Source organism: Thermobia domestica, chromosome 5, assembly GCF_964235325.1.
Source record: "Thermobia domestica chromosome 5, izTheDome1.hap1.1, whole genome shotgun sequence".
In the NCBI taxonomy this organism is placed as follows: Eukaryota; Metazoa; Arthropoda; class Insecta; order Zygentoma; family Lepismatidae; genus Thermobia; species Thermobia domestica.
In genome coordinates this window covers 323,948,729-323,970,654 of record NC_137458.1, presented here as the reverse complement: position 1 = coordinate 323,970,654, position 21,926 = coordinate 323,948,729, and the positions used below count along the sequence as shown (strand labels likewise).

Genomic DNA, 21,926 nt, shown 5'->3' with positions numbered 1-21,926 from the left:
TTCCGTATAAGTGTTCCATCTATACGTACTTTCCGTATAAGTGTTCCATCTATACGTACTTTCCGTATAAGTGTTCCATCTATACGTATTTTCCGTATAAGTGCTCCATCTATACGTACTTTCCGTATAAGTGTTCCATCTATAACTTACGTACTTTCCGTATAAGTGTTCCATCTATACGTACTTTCCCTATAAGTGTTCCATCTATACATACTTTCCGTATAAATGTTCCATCTATACGTACTTTCCGTATGAAAGAAAGAACTTTATATAAGCGGTAAGGCTCTCACATACAGATGAACGTATTTAACATATAGCTGACGTATGTAATATACAGAAGACTGTTAAATGTCAGACATACTGCACCTGCATGACATATCTAATATAAGTGGGAAAAGGTAGTGCGTATGTAGTATATGGATAATGTATTATTCGTACAGATTTCCGTAGTAAACATATGGATTCCCGTATATTTGTACAATGTACTGCCGTTCGGATGACGGATTTTCCTCAGTGCATTATTTGTTATTTTAACGTATCCATAATTTACAGTATTACATCATGGCGTTAGTTTCCTTTGCATTTACTTCTATGTCCCTGCAGGCGTTATTTAAAGTCCTTGCGTTTGTTTCTATTGATTTCATACTATCTCATACTAGATTTACATTATCAGCATAAGGCATAACCTGGTGACTTTCTGCTCTATGTCGTGGTTCCTGTCTATGATTATCCTTATAGTGTAATCCAGAAAGCTACATATATTGCGAAAAACAGATTACCAAAAGAATTCCTTTTCGTTCAAGAGTTATTGTGTGGTGTAACGGACGGACGTATTAACGTTCCAAATCTTAAAAATCCCGTGATCGTGATCCTGATAAACGCATAAGCTTCACTTGAGCTACGTGCGAACATTTAGGGCTTTCATCTGCAACTAGTACATGAGTGCATAGTTGCCACATTTGCATGATCACAGTGTTCTACTATAGACGGTTGTTTCTCAGTCAAGGAATGAATTGATTGTTATTTTTAATTAACTTAATAATTTATTCTAAATATTTTGTATTTTTAAATTAACACTACATCTCGATATTCCCTATGTGGTATATTAAAAATTTGACAAAATTACTCACCAGATGTCCAAACTACAAAATTAACTTTGATTTTAGTATTTTTAAAAAACTAATTTTGTGAATCTCTTAAAACAAATTACTTGGGGAAAAAAGGCTCTATAGAAACAGAGAATGCGACTTCAAATTTCTTCTACCCGATAAGAAGTCTGTTACATTCTTGTTTAAAAAAAAAACTCATCTCATAAGTGTTTAAAAAGTCTTTTAAAATATATACAAATATTAATGAGAAGCCAATTAGTCTGAAAATATAGTAAGTATAAATTTTAACAGTATTATAATGTACTTTTCTTTATTGTACAAATTTCAGGGTGTCTACTAAAATTCCAAAATGAAATTTCGTGACCTTTTCTTTATCAAACCATAAAATTTCGTAACATTCAAAAACTAATGACAGTGCCTACTATATTCTTTAGTATTTTCCCTCTACTTTCAAAGGCGATACTAACTTGGTACCTTCTCACAGTTGAATAAACTGGTTAAAAGCGTAGGTGGTTCCGGCGATGCGATGCGATTTTCATCGCCACTGCTCAATGATGCCAGCTGAAGGACAATCTCAAGAGCGAATTTGGGTGCGAATTAGGCTGAATTTTCATGCATGAGATAGAAGCGTGCTTTGCCTGCAATTTGGTAGCGTCTAAAGCCGACAACAGACATTTTTGGGGGGTGAATTTTGACGTTTTATAGAATAAAATTTTCTAGTCTCTACTTATGTTGTACGGATAAAAAGATCATGACCCAAAAGCTGAATTTGGTGATTTTTTCTTGATTTTCTTGACCGTTTTCTGATTTCGTGACTTTTTCGTAACTTTCCTGACCGATAGGCATCCTGTTTCTGTATTTTTATTGTTTTTAATTTCACTTAGAACTTATAAATTTTTCCTTCATCGGTAATAATTTTATTAGGGTCTAAATTCTCATTCTAACGTATTTAAAAGACTTCAAAAATTTTAGGGATTGTTTTTATGTATATAAATAAATAAAACTGAAAATAACAATGTTTGTCATTTAAAATCCCTCCCTAGACCGATTTTGATTATTTTTGATTCATGTGTTAACTCAGCCTTAACCTAGGTTTTTTTGATATCACATTTTTTTCAAAAAAGAGAGAAATTCTGAGGGGTAGACATATAAAAATAATTCAAAAAGACCCCAATGCCAGTGTCCAATCCATAATTAGTAATCGGGTTGCTGAGATGAACAGTGATATACCCGATGCCGTTCAAGTCCAAATTCATTATGCATTGCATATCTTAAGAGAAGAGCTTCTGACACTTTCCATAAACCTATTTTTCCAATGCGGAGAGCGGCCATTAAGGTTAGTTATTATTAAATAAAGGTTAGTAAAGGAACTTAAAGAAAATGTATGCCATATTTTATACATATATATTTATATATATTTGTTAAATTACCAAAGAACTTTACGTGATACCGAAAAGTAAAAGAACACTTTTTCTAATTTCTGTATTGAAAAATATCTGAATAGTTCAATAAAACAATTTTTAATTCTCACAACGCTAAGGTCGGGTCAAAATGATCCAAAGACTTAGAAATCTTATTCTTTTTTGAAAAAATGTTACACACATACCTGAAATTTATTCTTCACGCATCTGCCCAGAAGTCTTCCGAAAAAAAAAATGATACATGCATTCGTATTTTTGGAAATTAAACTGTTACAGATGTTGAATCTATTTTGAAAATATTAAACATTTGATACAATTTTAGAAATTTTAAGAACAACAGACCTGAAGTTCCAGTAATTTCTTAATACACTGAGAAAAAAAAATTGTAGGTGATATCTGAGAAAAAAGATAGGTTACGTGCGTAATTCCTGTAGTTTTTGGATTTAACGTACAGCAGACGTATAACTGAAAACGCATGTTTTATAATACTTTCTGTATAAGTGTTCCATCTATACGTACTTTCTGTATGAAACAATGTAGGCGGTCAGGATCTCACATACAAATGTACGTATATAACATACAGCTGACGAAGGTAACATAAGTATATGCATGTGATATACGGAAAACTGTTATGTGTCAGACCTCCTGCAACGGCATGATATAAGATCTAAGAGCAGTGCCTATGTAGCATACGGATAACGTATGCTCCGTACTGATTTCTATTCAATAGTAAGCAAGAGGATACGTATATTTGTACAATATACCGCTGTCCGGAGAACGGATTTTTCTCTGTGTACTAATGATTTGTATAAACATAGCGACTATATGATCGTCCGTGGCGGGGACAAAGGAGACAGTTTCCAGTGACATTACATGGCAGTTGGGTAACTGTCAACCTGAAATTTCGAAAAGTGCTCAGTTCTTGGCAGACCGGTAGGCAGCCCAAAAATTTAGGGGAGGGGTGGTAGAAGTTAAGGGGGGCCAATCGAACCATATCATATTTCATCATCATATTATAGTTCATTTGCAAGCCTACCGTGAAAATTGTAAGGGGCTCGTAAAAATTTAGGGGGGGCGACCCTCCTAGACCCCCTTGGATACGGGCCTGGTTCTTGGAAGTACATTTCAAGACATAGTAATCTACTTACTCACATACTATAGTACTTACTAGTACTATAGTATTTACTAATACAATAGTTTAATTACTCTAGGTAGTAAATAAGGATATGTGACTACGGGTAAATAACTGTTGTTCTATATTATGTGTTATGTCAACGCGTGCATCAAAGTGTTTGTATTAGCGGCTGCGCTTGTGTGTTGGCGTTTTGCCCTCCATGGAATTAGCCTTTTGCCCTTCCACCTTTTAAAACTGTTCCGGGCGTCCCTGATAGCTTTTTTAATTTCTTCGTGATTTTATACACGTTCAATCAAATACCCGCTGTATAAACAAACACACAATTAAATAAATAAATAAATAAATATATAAAAAGTTTTTCGGGAGCCGCGTGTCACTTTATACAGGATGATTCAAAGAAACGAGAAATTTTGAGAGTTGTGTTGGCAACAGTGGGCGCTTGGTACACTGAATAACGTACGCCAGCCTGTTAACGACACCCTGGATTTTGTTATCATGAATGCTTTAAGTGGTGCGCAATGTGCTTTCGTGCTCAAAGTGTTTTACAAGAACAATGATAGTCAGGAGGGGGGCCCCCCTAAAGAATTTCACCGTCATTTTAATTTAGGTCTCCACTATCGTGTTCTATCAGCACGTGCAATTAAAACAGATACGTAATTTCAAACAAACTGGTTCGGCAATGAAAAAGAGACCTCCAGTGTGCTAACCTAACAATGGCGATGAGACTGCAGGAATGTTTGTGTAGAAAAGGAGCTCACTTGCAAAGTGTCATCTTAAAAAATTAAATTGAACCGAATGTATTCTAAAATCGCATTATTTTTACTATTAAACGAGATAAATATTTTTTTTAAATTTTGTTTCCATGGAATTATTTAATTTTCAAATTTTCACATATTTCTGAATCACCCTGTATGAATAAATATTATAGCTAGGCGGTGTTACAAATCATTAATGGTGGTTCAGTCGAGATAAGCCAGTTGACTTAAACATATAAATAAATATTACATATACCGGTATATAACATGGTTAGAGAGACAATAACGTGGTCTCTGGAAATTTATTATTATTATTATTATTATTATTATTATTATTATTATTATTATTATTATTATTATTATTATTATTATTATTATTACGAAAAATGCACCATGTTCCGAGGGTAAAATAAAAATTAAATTAAATTTTAAAATTTTGTAATCCTGAGTCTCATAAGGTTTTAATCACTCCTATACAGCAAATAATCGCCATGCGTGTCGGGTTCGATTCTTGGTAGGAACAGATAAAATTCAGTATTGATCTGGAGCAATTGGGAAACTATTTCACTTGGTTTGATTTGATTTTCAGTTTAGCGGTCCTTTCAGTAGCGAGGCTATTTGAGACGTGGATCTAGAGCTTAACATGGGATCCGAACCACATGGTCTTCTTCACAGGGAATTGAAGCCGGATCTGCGGCGCCGAACGTGTGTATACTAATCATATGGCTACGAGAGAGTGCAATACTATCAACGAGAAGCAATCAATGTGTTGACTACACTATACATCAAGTAGATTAAACATCGTGTTTATAGCGTTTTATGTTTCACTAACAATTTCGTCTAACAAAGTAATTTGAAATTCGTTTATTACTCAATAGAATATCATAAGCAAGTTTCCTAAATATGTTAAAAGGAGATGACTTCAATATTTTTCTGAACAAATTTTCTAATTAAGTATTACTTAAAAGTTACGTATCGTAGTCTCTACGAGAAGGCCTGCCAGAGTTATAAACGACTAGGCCAAACTACTTAAGAGAAAAACCTAGAAATTTGGACATTTTTAGGATTGTAATCTAAAGATTTATTTTTTTCGAATTCGACGTAAAAAGAAGAGAGGGAGGACGGTTAAATTATTGTAATAAGTTGCCCATATCTTGAAATTTGCTTTCTTCTTTCTAATAAAGTCTTCTTTCAACATTTCTGTTCTTGTTTTTATTTCCCATTCACATTTCAGATTTTCAATAATAATGTTCTTTTCTTCCTAATTAACCTACTATCCTTCCTTTTATTTCATATGCCAATTTCATATTTTTACTAATGATACTTTTCTTCTTCCTAAATATTTCTTTCACCATTCCTATCCTTCCTTTTATTTCATATTCCAATTTCATATCTTCACTAATGATACTTTTCTTCTTCCTAAATATTTCTTCACCATTCCTATCCTTCCTTTTATTTCATATTCCAATTTCATATTTTCACTAATGATACTTTTCTTCTTTCTATAGATTTCTTTCGCTATTCCTATTCTTGCTTTTATTTCCCATTCACATTTCAGATTTTCAATAATAATGTTATTTTCTTCCTAATTAACCATTACTATCCTTCCTTCTATTTCATATTCCAATTTCATATCTTTACTAATGATACTTTTCTTCTTCCTAAATATTTTTCACCATTCCTATCCTTCCTTTTATTTCATATTCCAATTTCATATTTTCACTAATGATACTTTTCTTCTTCCTATAGATTTCTTTCATTATTCCTATTCTTGGTTTTATTTCACATTCACATTTCATATCTTCACTAATGATACATTTCTTCTTCCTCAAAATTTCTTTCGTTATTTTTATTCTTGCTTTTATTTCACTTTCACATTTCATATTTTCACTAATAATAGTTTTCTTCTTCCTGAAGATTTCTTTCGCCATTCCTATTCTTTCTTTTATTTTACATTCATATTTAATATATTTACTAATGATACTTTTCTTCTTTCTGAAGATTTCCTTCGCCATTTCTATCCTTGCATTTATTTCACATTCACATTTCAGATCTTTTCTAATAATGTTTTTCTTATTTCTAAGGACTTTCTTCCATCACTTCTATGCTTGCTTTAATTTTCTATTCCCATTACAAATCTTCACCAATAATCCATTTCTTCTTCCCAAAGGTTTCTTTCGCTTTTCCTACCTTTCCTTTTATTTCCTGTTCACATTTCACATTTTCACTAATAATACTATCTAGCTACTGAAACTAGTCAACTTTTCTATTTTCTCCCTCTTTTTATTATATTTAATACTGATGACCTCTTTCCAATGAGGATTAATGTTATTTTTGTAGCAGTTCATATTCATCATAGTTTTTCTTTAAGTTGTCCCTAGTGTCTAATTATTTTGACAGTAAATTCTGGTCGATGTTTATCAAATTCGTTTAGTTTTAAAATTTCCTAAATTTGGAAGGAAATATGTACGGCAGAAGTTTATACCATTATCCGTTACTTAAGCGCTATTACTCTACGTGAACAGGTGAAATGGATAATAGTCTATTAAATTTGCACGCCATGTTCTTGCTACACGTCATAAAACAGAAGCTGGACAAGAGTCTCTCTACATTTCCTGTTAAAGCGAATAAACACTTTAGCCCTAATTCGCAGATATATCAAGTTATTACAATAAACCTATCAACTTCAGATTAATATGTCATAACATTATACATACCAACTAACATCGATTTATTCCTTTTATTTACACAAACATATTCCATCTATATTCGTCCATTTCGTGTATACGTCCATAATAATCTTTTTCCATGACAACATGTCATGTCAATAACAATGTTTTTTTCTTTTAGCTATATATAGGCTATATGCTTGATTATTGCGCCTCTGATCAGTATTGACAAAATAGGTACAGATTAATTATAATAGGGATATATCGCTGTAAATGTCGCCCAGAACGGGAATTCCGTAACAGTATTACAGTGAAGGAAAGAACCCTGTATATTTTCAAAACACTCACTTTTTGAATAGCCCTCGTACTAATTATTATTACATCAATCCTCGTATCAATTATTATTACATCAATATAAGTAGTTTTCTCTTCTCTTCTTTCTCCATATATATATATATCAATTCATTTATAACAACATTTTTCTTTTATTACTAATTACATATCATAAAACGTCGATTCATTACAAATATCATTTATGGGTCTATTCAAAATTATAAGTAATTGATGACTTACGCAGAGTTACTAGTTAATTGTTCCTCTTTTACATTGAGCGATAACATTCATATACAAACAACATTATTTACAATTAAGATTGCCATCATATCACACGTCAACAACAAGATCAGAAGGTAATAATTACATTTAAAAGCTTCAATTTAAGTTCACTGTCATGGATTTCAAGTTAACACAATCAAATCTCTTTTGAACATGTAAAGTAAAATAAAGGTAAACATAACATTCAAAGTTAATACAAAGATAAGATAAATTAATCACATCATAACATGTTGCTCAAATATAAAGTCCAAATGAAGTACTCACAACACAACTCATAACATCTGAGAGAATAAATTAGGAATTGTTATCCATCCGTAACTCAAATCTAAGTTACATGGCCAAAAGATTCAATCAAGCTAAACGATAAGTCACAAACGGGAATACAGCCATCTTCAACTACATCTATGCTAAGAATTTGAGCACAACTCTTAGCAAAAATAAATCCAATTCCTCCAATGGCACAACACACATCTACCAAGGAAGTTTCTTCGTCAACTTCAACCATTTCTGCGATGGAAGTATACAGCATCAAAGTATTCACTTGAAAATAATAATCTGGAGATACTCGAAAATTCATGTCACATATAGTTTCTTTCACATATTCTTTCTTGAACAACAGCTGTAGTGGTGGAGGTTTCTCACCTTCTTCCTTTTCATTGAAGATCTGGAAATAGAGCGATGTTACGTTCAAGCAGTTTCTTTCTCTGTTTTGGACATAATCTTTCAAATCATCCGTAATCTTCTCTATAGACGAATGCTTCAGAAAGTCAGCAAGTCCTTCATTCTTCTCTTTTCTTTCTTCTGCCCAATTTGTTAAATCTAAATTCCTTCTCGGCAACAAATCCATTAGTCGCGTGAGTGAAGATTTTATTTCTTCAGTATTCTTCTTCAACTGTTCTCTATAATTAACATCCCACAAAGGTATTATAGCCTGTTTTATTCTGTCTTCTACGGATAACTGAACTTTCGCCTTTTTATAATCCTTATCAACAGAGTTTTCCAATTTTCGCTTACGTTGATCAGCTTCGACAACTTCGGCTGAAAGAACTCGCTTCTTCCAACTGTATCCATTCAAAATCTTTACTGCCATCTGTTGGTCTTCTTCAGTTTTGAAGATCAAATAAATCCAAGAACTCGCTCTTTTCGGTGACCTAATAGTATGGCTTCCCAACTTCAAATTATCAGTCAACAATTTCTTCAATTTCCCTAACCGGTATAATCTCGGCAGACCTTTCACTTCAATTTTGAATACGGCTGTAGTAGTAGTGGAGGTTTTCTTGACCGGAGATGACGGTTCTTCTTCAATTGTAGCATCTTCCGTATCATCATTCGTCACAGGTTCTATGGTTTCATTACCATCTTGTTCTTCACTATTTTCGTTTCGTCCATCTTCATCTAGCTTTTCATCTAGCTTTTCATCGTACAATTTTTGTTGTCGATCAAATTTCTGTTTTAGCTTTTCATTGTGTTGTTCGAATTTAGCATCTAGTATCTGTTCTAGCTTTTTATCTAGCTTTTCTTCGTACAATTTTTGTTGTTGATCAAATTTCTGTTCTAGCTTTTCATCTAGTAGTTGACTAAACATATCAATAAGATTAGAATAGGAATGTTCAGACACAGTTACGGCATTACCAGATATGGTTTCATTTGAAATACTGGGTACTTCTTCAATCTCGGAATCCTGCATATTGCTAATTCTTTGGATTCTCTTCCCACTTCTTAAAGTAGTGAAACTCATAAAATACGTATACACATAAACTCAGTTCTTACTATTCTTCGGAACTAAATAGTATAGTATAGTCCCGTGTCTTCGGCACCAGATAAAAGCGAATAAACACTTTAGCCCTAATTCGCAGATATATCAAGTTATTACAATAAACCTATCAACTTCAGATTAATATGTCATAACATTATACATACCAACTAACATCGATTTATTCCTTTTATTTACACAAACATATTCCATCTATATTCGTCCATTTCGTGTATACGTCCATAATAATCTTTTTCCATGACAACATGTCATGTCAATAACAATGTTTTTTTCTTTTAGCTATATATAGGCTATATGCTTGATTATTGCGCCTCTGATCAGTATTGACAAAATAGGTACAGATTAATTATAATAGGGATATATCGCTGTACTGTGTTGTCATTAGAAAAAAAAATACATTAGAAAAATGTATATATGTATTTTACATGGACACATTCTTTCAGTACATCCAGAATCACTTTTTTTTTTAACTAAATAATTCTAAAATTTATCATGGTCTATCTCTGTTCTTCTTTATTTGCTTCCTTCTTCTTCATTTTCTTCGTCGCTGTCTATCGTCATTGCTTTTCCTTTTGTCTGTGGCACACGAAGAGAGCCAGAGATGAGATGAAGCAGGGGAGGCAAAGAATGCGGCGGACTGCCCGGCTTGAATGATGAATGGGACAACTCCTGAACTCGTTCGGTTGCCGCCATGCCTGATTTGGTATTCTATAACACTCGTTGCCCTCGAAAAACACTCTTGTTTTGACAGAGTATTGGATGTTAAATATACATCCAGAGGTCAAACCTGATGGGTGACTTTCTTTGGTTCGTTCGGAACCGTCAGAGCGGAGGTCGCGAAGCAGACTCTTTGAAGAATCAGTGACACGTCTCGTTTCTTTATTCAGGAATCAAAGATGCACGGTGACATCTCTTTGACACGTTATGTATATCATCTTCGGAGGACGGACCAAGAACTGAAATGGTAGATAGCATACTAACATAAGACTAGAAGCTAGAAGGTACTATATACATTATAACTACCAAATTCTCTTATGTTAGAGCTTACGAAGGAATAAGAGAAACCTAACGGCTTTCTATGTTAGATGATAATATGTGGTCAGCACGTCTTTAATTCTGGGTTTCTATAAGCACAGTCAAATCACAATCAAATCAAATTATCAACAATGTTCTACATTTTCTAGTGGTTAAAGCCTTTGGAACATGAGATCCTGGGTTCGAATCGCGGTGACAAAGCATGAAACACACTACAGCAGGATTTCTCAACCTGGGAGTCGCAAGAGGGTTTTATGGGGGATAAGCAGAAGAGATAAATATAATTAGAATCTAATACTGGAAAATATTTTTAAACATTATTTTAAATTTTGTTCCGATAGGCATATTTTTATTTTTATAAATACTATTAAGAACAATAAAAAATACGTCTACCAAACATTTGCAACAGGTAGAGTTGTTTAAAAATCATTTTAAATGAAAGACGTACGATGCGAAACTAATGAGAACTGCATATTGAAATACCAGAAAAATACACATGCAACAAAACCTGCATATTGAAATACGATTAAAATTGAAAGCTAATGAGATACCTGAGCATGGTGTGATTTCACTAATGCGGCAATGTTCTGTTCAATCTTCGTAACGCACATTATCAAATCATTTAAAATACTCAATAGCATTTTTTAACAACTGCCCAAGTTTTCTTAACCAAAAGTAGAAATCACTTTATTTTTTTTTTATCATATGACCCAGAATTAACGGAGTTATAAAGTTTTAAAATTTTCAAACGGCCTCCATTTTGAAACAGTATGACGGATCGGATTCGATATTTGTAATATAAATGAACTGACCAAATTTGTTTTTAATCCATTCGCTTTTAGGAAAGTTACTGTATTCACTATATACAAGAAATGGATTCTACTATTATAGAAATAGATGGATATCGTGAGATCTCCGCAATAAGTATATTAAAAATCCCACACAAGCTTATTACAAACCAAAAACTATAAGGGGGTCGCTGGCAAGGGGATGTGATAAAATGGGGTCGTGATAGGAATTAGGTTGAGAACCACTGCACTACAGTAATTCAGATTTGAAGTCTCCCGGGGGCTCAAATTCACCATCCTCAATGGAGCTGGACCTCAGTGATTTCAAAGAGATACACGTTCGCACTCAGTCAAGTTCGAGCTCGATATCCTGAATGAGACCCCTACATGCTCGATCTCGCTCGTCATTAACTTCATCGAGTTCATCCTCAACAAGGCTCGTAGTTACTTGTGCTTGCCAGGGGCGGCTCTAGGATATTTTATACCCTAGGCGAAAAACATGTCTGTGCCCCTATAATCTCCTTCTCCCACAAACTCAAACCAAAGTGAAGTCTTGTCACCTCTGACATTTTCATCGCATCATACCAATGCCTCTCTTACTCCCAGTGCCCTTGTAAAACTTACTCCCAATGCCTCTCTCTATGGTATTAAGTAATCTATAAGCCAATTATTAAAAAAAAAAAAAAAAAAAAAAAAACATTTTTATTGCTGTGGCATTTGGAATGAAATTTTACAAACATAACGACAAGGCAACAGGAAGTCAATGTTTTACTGTAATGTAAATGGTGTTGATATCCATTGTTAATATAAAACAATATGTGCCCTAAAATTTAATTTTTACCTGTTTAAGGAAATCAAAAGTTAAGAGGTATACTATAAACAGCTTTGTTTTTTGAACAATTTTTACTTTAATAATTAGTGTAAACTAGTAATAGAGGGTTTATACTTATATATAATAATTTTTGGTTGGAGTAGCTTTACCTACATTTACTAATTATCACAGAAAAATCAGTTCTGTTTGCACCAATGTAAAAAAAAATAAAAAATAAAAATAAATAAATAAAATAAAGTTCGTGATGTTGGGATAGTACATTTTAATAGGCCTATTTACATAAGTCTTTCACTCACCGTTTGAGATAAATTGAGCAACAGCATTTATAACCTTAAGGTACTTTCCGTGCTTTCATACTTGCAAACTCTTTCCCTAGAATTGTCGAGTCTATTTGTCTTGCTAACTCCCTTTCAATAGAAATTGTGGCTAGATCTACTAGTCTTCCCTGACACATTATAGAACGAAGATTAATTTGGAAGAACTTCGTTCTGCACTAGCCACGGACACTGGCAACGTGAGCAAAATACGAAAAGTAGGGATGCGCACGAGACAAGATTTGAGGCTGTCTCGTCTCGAAAATGTGCTGTAAAAGTGATGTCTCGACTCGAAAAATGTATTCTTCTCTATTGAAAGAGCTGTGTCTCGACTCGAATTTTGTCAGGAAAATTCTGTCTCGACTCGTCTCGTGCGCATCCCTAATCGATCAAGACCATGGTGATAAATGTAGCTTAACAATGTTCGAAGTGGAAAAAAAAAGCAGAGGCCGTATGTTTTATTATGATTTTGACTCAACATACCGGATATTTAAATATTGTCTTGGTCACTGCAAAACCAAAGACGGTATATCCTCATTACTGAAAAACCAGAGGGGGTATGGCATACCACCGCATACCGTCTCACTTCGACCACTGTAGCTTAGGACTTCTTCAGAAGTTGATATTGAGTCATTAAAATGACGACAAATTCCTCTGAGCTCAGAAAACAGTTCTAAAGCATCAATATCACATTCCTTCACAGCAAAGCGTCAATATCACATTCTTTCACAACAAAGCGTCAATATCACATCCCTTCACAGCAAAGCGTCAATATCACATTCCTTTACAGTAAAGCGTCAATATCACACCCCTTCACAGCAAAGCGTCAATATCACATTCTTTCACAACAAAGCGTCAATATCACATTCCTTCACAGCAAAGCGTTAATATCACATTCCTTTACAGTAAAGCGTCAATATCACATTCCTTCACAGCAAAGCGTCAATATCACATTCCTTCACAGCAAAGCGTCAATATCACATACGCAAATCGAGTGCCATTTACACAGGGAAACATAACAAACGTGTATTAACAATAGAAAAAAATAACAAAATAATAAAAAAATACAAAGCAAAGATGACGTTCCTTAATTCATTTTTAATTGTTTGAAATTTGTGTAATTATTCTGTCAAAAAGTCCACGTTGCTACAAAAAAAAAAAAAAAAAAAGTCCACGTCAGATGTTATCATATTATATAAATTTGATGTTCTGTGAAAGAAGGGCCTTCGAATAATCGACAGTCTAGGGCGGGAAGGATGGAAGAGATGAGTATTTGGTGCTACACGGGTAGCAATGTGAAGGAATAGTTCTTGAAGTAGGACTTTGGACCTTAAGTTTCCATTGACTACGTTATGTAGAAACTTTGAGTCATTGATATTTCTGAGAGCATTCGGAGTCTGTATATTCAAATAATGCAGGAGCATAGAATAAACAGTGGTAACACGGAAACGTCCAATGGTCAGATAGATGTTCCCATGCTCCATATATATATATGAGCAATAATCGATGTTCGGTGATCCCACTCAGGCCCGTAGCCAGCCCAAAAAATTAGGGGGGGGAGGCAACTCAATCATATTATACTTCATCACCATACTATAGTTCATTTGCAAGCCTACCGTAAAACTTTTAGGGGAGGCCAGCCAAAGTTTAGGGGGCCGGCCCTCCTAGCCCCCCGTGGATACGGGCCTGATCCCACTTTTAATTAACTTCCTCTTCCTAAAAGTGTAGGGCGCTGGCGGACGTACGTGTTAGCTAATGTTGATAAACCGCGCATAAAAAGAAAATGCATGCCGTTTCGCCCCTAAATGTTTCCACCCTAGGCAACCGCCTACGTTGCCTATGAACGAGCCGGACCTGGTGCTTGCGCTTGCCTGCCTCGTTTAAAGGTCGCGTACGTTCGGACTTGATCTCTGCGTCGCCATCGCTTATAGAATTCGTTCTCCAGGGGCGGATCCAAGACGGACTTCTGGGGGAAGGCGGTAGGTTGTAATATTTCTACTTAGAGCTACTTTTGAGAGTTCCAAACTCTGGGATGGGTTTTATATATAAAATAAGAAAGTTTCCTTTTTTGGGAGAGAGGAGACCGCCCCGATAGCCCCGCTTGGATCCACCCCACCTCTTTCTCACACGGGTTTTCGACTCGTGCTCGCATGAGCTCGAAATTGATTGAGGCTCGCGAATTTTGATATCTATGGTCCAGACCTCACTTCAACACTGTAGATCTTCCATTATGTATTGTCTCATTGCTGACAAAGTGTAAATTATCAACACTGAAAATTCTCTGGGCCTTCACCGCAAACCGAAGCCAGGATTATGTCAGACGGACCCACAAGGAGGGCGATGGGGCGACTGCCTCCCTCCCAAAGGCTACTTTTTAAATGTCTCTACAATGTGTGAACCATGGTACTGATATTGGGGATGCCCAGCAGGATAGGTAGGTCGTACAATAATTCAAAATCAGAGAGTGAACCCCTTCCACCCCTTCAACGCACACACAAAAGATGATAACACTAACGAACAAGAAATGTATTAAATCACAAATTAAGCAACAATGATTAAATTAAATATATATTTCCTGAAATACCCGCATTTAATTTTTCCGAATGTGTTTGAGTTTAAAGTAGTATATTATTGTAGCCTATATGTAGATATTATGTAAGACGTTTGCTAATTCATATATTACTTCGTGGAAGGCACGATGACTCAGCGGTAGAGCGTTCACCTCTGGTGCGTGGGTCGTTGGTTCGATTCCAGCTCGCGCCAAGTGGACCTTCTGGTGGACCAAAACCGTATGCATGAGTTTTCTAGGAATTCTCCCGTTTCATCCCACTTTATTAATTACACCATTGCATTTACTTCTCATCATCACAGTCTCCTTTACTCAGCTGACATAACCGTGGGACGTAAAGCTTGAAACATTTTCTTTACATTTCAACTGACTAGGAGGCGATCCAACCCCCCCCCCCCCCCTCCAACGATGTTTCTGGAACCATTAGTGTGATTAAGTATACTAAAAGCATGGATCCTATTACTCGGCTAGTGTAGATGAAAATCTGTCAGGTTTATTTCTCAGTATAATAAAATAAAATTAAATATTTAGCTTTGCCTCATGATTATGCATTATAAACCAAAGGATAAAATACAATTGAAGGGAGATCCAAACTGCTTTTTGCTTTTCTTTCGTACGCTTAGTAGTACCGGCGCATACCCTCACGGATACGCCTGTGACAGTTTGGGAACCACTAATGTAGGAGATACGTTTTGTTTCTATTGTAATTTGACTCTTTTAAAATTCATCTTACGAAACAAAATGTGAATTGCCATAGGTACTATGGCAAACCCTACAACTTTAAAATTCATCACGAAAATTCGTCGCTAACGTTGCTTTATTATTATTATTATTATTATTATTATTATTATTATTATTATTATTATTATTATTATTATTATTATTATTATTATTATTATTATTATTATTAATAATAATAATAATAATAATAATAATAATAATAATAATAACAATAATAATAATATTATTATTATTATCTTGTTTTATAAATCATCTTGAACCTTGTAATTTAAATATATTAACCTTCTAACAGGGTTAATATAGAATATAGAATGAATATATTAACCTTCAGCTGCTAATATTCATTCTATATTCTATATTCATTTTATATTCATTCTATTCATTCTATTGTATAATGCAGTGCTGGATTTTGGTTTGACGGGGCCCTAAGCTATTGAAAGGGGCCCTTTATACGTCAAGCTTCTTTTTTTTCAGCGAAAAAATGTCGCCATTTTTAAGGTTTGAATATATGCTATATCCTAGTTTACGGACTTAATGGATATCTAAATGAATACAAGGGCCCATTACTAGTAGGGCTGGAGAACGAGGCTCCATTATAAGCGGGACTAGATAACAGGGGCCTCATTACAAGTGGGGGCTGAAAAATAGAGCCCTATTACTTGCTTCATACAACACAAATACATAACAACAAAAACACCATTGTTGTAGAATATTTGCGTTTTATCTTATTTGCTTTTTCTTGTTATTTGGAAATTATATTACAATCAGTTTTTTCTTTTATTTCTTTGGGCTCCCAACTGAGTAGGACCCTAAGCTATAGTTTGTTTACCTTATACGTAAATCTTAATACTATATAATATAGTATAGTGGTTGTAACAACATAGTGCTGTATTTTTGCCAATAAGCTGTACACAGTACTGAAAATAAAGTTATTATTATTATTATTATTATTATTATTATTATTATTATTATTATTATTATTATTATTATTATTATTATTATTATTATTATTATTAGTTTGAATATATCCCGTAAAATTTTTAAAGGGCTCCAACTTAACATGGTGAAAAACAAGCTGAATAAAGATTCTTACATAAACAATTAACACGAATGTTATTAAAATTCGACTAATTAATAAGTTAAATATTTCAATAATAATGAAAGTGTATTTAATATATATTTCATTATTAGGATTACAAATAAATTATCCACATAGTTGGTCAAATATTGAAAACGAGTATTTGAGTATTGTTCGAATGGTGAAAATTAATATTCGGGATTTTCGAATATTGGAAACGAACATACACATATTCGAATAATTCAAATATCGAATACAGTAGAGTCCCTAAAACTCGGCACCCGATGACCTGGCGATCCGTATAAATCGGCTACACCCTGGCACGGAGATAAAAACCCGCGCGGAAACCCGTTCAAGCCAGTTTTTGCAAAGTCGGCTTGTTAATTTTCATTGTATAAATTCACAACACTACCAAAACTATGAAATCAAGGTTTATTGGTGTGATGCTTGGCAGAGTGAAAATATTCCACTTTACATGAGAGCCTCTGCGACCAAGGGCACCGATCCTGGGGAAGGGGGGGCAGAGCCCCCATGTATTTTTATGAATATATATTTTTATATGAATTTTTTTATTGCTATAGTATTGTTACATGTATATTTTTTATGAATGGGCACCTCAAAGTTACAGGGAAATCGGCGCCCTTGTTTGCGACCAGTTTGGAAGGTATCATACTGGATTTTAATTAATTCAGTGAAATGGGAACGTTACGATAATATACTATTTTTTGAAATAGGGTGTGAGTTCGTAATGACAGTATGGTATTTTCTCTCTGCTTGTTTGCATCCTGAACGAAATTATGATCATGCATTTTTCAGTGACAAGTTTTTGTATATATTCGAGACCTATGTGATCAAAACTTCGTTAACAAAGAATATAGAAAACAATCTTATTAATGTTATTAAAAAATCACACTTTATTTCAAAAATAGTAGCGTATCATAAAGTCCATATTTCACTGAATTAACTTAAATCCAGTAAGGCAACTTCCAAAATGGCCGTAGGTGCTCGCATGTAATATGGAATATTTGCACTCTGTTCTGCATCATACCGAAATGCCTCGATTACATATTTTTAGTAGTGTTCTAAATTTATTTAATCGCTTCCACACCCTTGGAAATCTTGTATATTTAAGTAATGTGTAACCAATGATACAAACCACTGTATCAATTACTGCATGCATATGCTTCAGTAGGAGACAAAAAATGCATAACATTTTGTAATTTCAGCAAAACGTTTACCTCCATGATGAATTTTATGCACACAAGTGCATCAATTAACACTGTTTTCATTATGCATTTGGTTACATGCTTAAAAATTATGCATCTAAGCGTTTTGCTGAAATCACAAAAGTTATGCTTTTTTTGTGTCAATTAACGCGTCTGTGGTTCTGCGTGTAGACAGCTTTATGCCTTCGTAAAGTATTTTTCTCAGGTCAGTCTTATCAGGTAAATTACTCTACAGTGTGTAGTCATTAATTTTCATTTTCATATATAGTAAAAGTTCTATCCCTTCATAAACTACGTACTTTTCCTTTGTTTGGCAGACTACTAAATATTTTTTGAAAAACTAATAATTTTCTTTGGCCCGTTTTTCGTAAGTGGAAAGAGGTAATAAAATGTAACTTACCACATTAATAGGCAATGTTATTCTACATCCGAAAATATGAATCGGAAGAATTTTCAGTGTTACAATCCATAGAAATTACAGTGTGACCATAATTTGAATTACTCAAAAATCTAGGTAAAGGCAGCGACTAGAAAAATGAACTCAACGGTAATTGACGGCTTACCATTCTGTCTATGTTTCTTGTTTACTACTTTTTAAATAATGCTTTTATTTATTTTGCAATAACTTATTTATTTTGTAATAATTTATGTAAGGTTTATAAAATAAATAGAAATATTATTTAAAAAGTAGTAAACAAGGAACATAGATAGCATGATAAGTCATCAAGTACCGTTGAGTTCATTTTTCTAGTTGCTGCCTTTATCTAGATTTTTGAGTAATTCAAATTCTGGTCACACTGTAATTTCTATGGATGGCAACACTGAAAATTCTTCCGATTCGCATTTTCGGGTGTAGAATAATATTATCTATTATTGTGGTAAGTTAAATTTTATTACCTCTTTCCACTTACGAAAAACGGGCAAAAGAAAAAAGTATTAGTTTCTCAAAAATATTTAGTAGTCTGCAGCCTTAAGGGTAATTGGACAGTTTATTCTATGTCCTATTCTGAAGCAAGCAACCAATACATACAAGTAAAGTATTGTATTTTCTAGGGGAAACACTCCTATTTAATCTTTTTTAAAACTCCATTCCCGATAACCTGGGATTTGCCACCCTTCGATCCAAATTCGGCCGAGTTCTCGGGGCTCTAGTGTATTGAAATAGTTATTCAAGCAATTTTAATAATCTCTTTAGTACTTACAAATTAGTTTACCTCTCTAATTGCAATACCTCTTTTGTGATCAAATTGACATACTACTACTCTTGATTTTTTTTTTCTTCTTCTTTCAGGTTAGAAGCAAGGATGGAGCCTAGAAATATGGAGTTGCCTACGGCGTAGAAGAGAGTTGTGATCAAATGCCTATTTTGAAAAGAAATGAACAGAATATATATCTATAGGTTGTTGTGCCACACAATGTATAATACAGGGTGTCCAATATAGAATACAACCCGGAGTTTGGGATAGTAGGACTTTTGAACCTGAAGCGATACACAAATAACGGTTATGCCAAAATGAAGCTTTCATGCATATATTTTTAAACTAGGAAGCAACGATTGAAGTACACTAGAAACCGCACAGTGTTACCAGATGTAACCGTGCAAAACATGTAAATTGACTCATAATTCATACGAATGGATGTTCTATCGTTAATTTTCAGTTTGTTTAGTTAGAGTAGCTTAGAAACTATAGAGCACAAGAAAGAATTTTACATTTCCACCGATAACTAATCTAATGAGGCCTCTGTACGAGGGAACTAGGAAAATCGTAGTTTTCATGAATTAGAGTCCAGAAGGTATAACGTTGTTTGTTTTCCGCACTTGGACCTACTCGTCATTGAGAGTGTGGTAAGAGGATAGCCAATCATCATCCTTCAGATTTGTGTAACTTACTCATCGCAATGGTGATGATTGGTCATCCTCTTGCCACACCCCCAGTGACGAGCCGGTCCAAGCGCGGGAAACCAACGACGTTATACCTTCTGGACTTTAACACTCTGAATTGGCAACTCTGCTGATGTTTCGGTGCATCAAAAGATGTGTTAAGGATCTGTCTACATTATGCAATTCCTGAAAACAATGAAAAAAAAAGTTTGAAATTATCATGATAAAACCTTCACTTATACATACACCCGGCAATCCTAAGTGTTTCCTAATGGTTCCAGATTTCGAGATAAAATTTTCACCGAAGACAAATGAATCGCTGATTTGAGAAATGTCATAAGTCAACTATGTGTCGAAAATGAATTTACATGCCGTTTTGATTCTTGAAGGGTAGCTACACCGTTGGGTTGTGATATGTCAGAAGTCACACTAATAGATCCTGCAATATCGAGCTGCAACAAGTGTCCCTGAGTTGAGAAACGTCACAAATCATTGGCTTACGGTATTATTGACATCATTGACTTATGACGTTTCTCAAATCAGAGGTCCAAATGCTGTTTCGGAAAACGAAAAACTGTTGTTGAAATGTCAATCTAATGTATGAACTAATTGAGTCTCGGTCTCGTCTCGATTTACAAAAGTCCATCTTAATCTCAGTCTCATCTCGGAATATCAAGACGAGACAATCTCAAACCAAGACTACTCTGAGTCTCGCTAATCAACAGTCTTAATCGAAGATTATTTTATTTATTTTATTTTTATTTATTTTTATTATTTATTTATTTATTTTTTTGCTATCCATTTTTTTTTTTGATTGTATCACTTGTCTATGACATTATGTCCCAAAACTACAAGGCTATACGGTTTTTAAAGAAACTGATGATACACACAAAATAAATAAAAGTATCTAAATCTTCCGACCATTATTCTTCTGTAATAGACAAAGCCTAATAAATAAGTAAATAAATAAATAAGCGTGTTCTGGTCATCGTGTCAAATACAGAACATAGGATTTAATTCTTCATTATTTTTTTCAATTTTGCTACATCTAACTAGCTAACTAGCTCTATGCTCTATGAAACCCGAAAGTTCAATACCGCGTTTACAAGAGCTCTCCACTGACTTTTGTCCTTAGCCAACTGAATCCAGCTTCTACTTTGGATACCTACCTATTTCTGCGACATCTATCTTAATATTACTCTGTGGGCGCGGTGGCTCAGTGGTATAGTGTTCACCTCTGGTGCATGGGATCCTTGGTCCGATCCCAGCTCGCTTCAAGCGAGCTTTGTGGTAGACAAACACACTTGGGTTTTTCTCGGGGTTCTCCAGTTTCCCCACAATTTTTCATTCCAACATTTCACTTATTTCTTATCATCACCGTCATCTTTATCTAGCTGTCATATCTAGCTTCATAAATATCTAGCTGTCACGGTTCGTATACTCTCTTGTAAGTTAAATAATAGTATCATATTCAATTACGACTCAATTTGATACACCATATTCTATAATTTTCCATTTGCACTAAATGTAATATTAAAAAAAAAAAAAAATACAAACTCCTGTTGATTAGTAGCTAATCCTAATATTTCTGCTCTAACATAATAATGTGCAGAGGCTCAAATCTGTCTTCAACATTGGCGGGGAAGGGGGGGGACGGATAAAACTGTTCCCATACTTTTTTTAAAAGCGATGTTCAAAATATTTATGAAGTTGAAAAATAATGCTATGGAGGATCAGGGGAGCAGAGTTGTCTTCAACATTGGGATACGGGCAGATTTCAGGTTTATTCTGGGGGGACATCAATTTCATCTCACATTCCTTTGTGGCAATTGGACACAAATCATCGCATTTCTCCCCCCTCCCCCCCAAAAAAAAACATTTCAAATCGGGTTACTGGGAGGACAGTGCCCCCAGTTCAAAGATTGGAACATGTCAGTCTGATTTTCCATAGTTTTTCGCCAGTAAGTATGTGTTACTTATAAC

At 34.3% G+C, this 21,926-nt stretch overlaps 1 long non-coding RNA gene across 2 annotated transcripts in view; it reads left to right on the top strand.

Moving 5' to 3' along the window:
- Window positions 1-20,855, top strand: part of LOC145684969 (uncharacterized) — a 262,367-nt gene extending 241,512 nt beyond the window's left edge. For both annotated transcript variants that reach the window (XR_014131441.1, XR_014131442.1), the window contains one exon: window positions 19,353-20,855. This is a non-coding gene — a long non-coding RNA (uncharacterized LOC145684969). The remainder of the gene's footprint in view (window positions 1-19,352) is intronic.
- The last annotated feature ends 1,071 nt before the right edge of the window (window positions 20,856-21,926 follow it).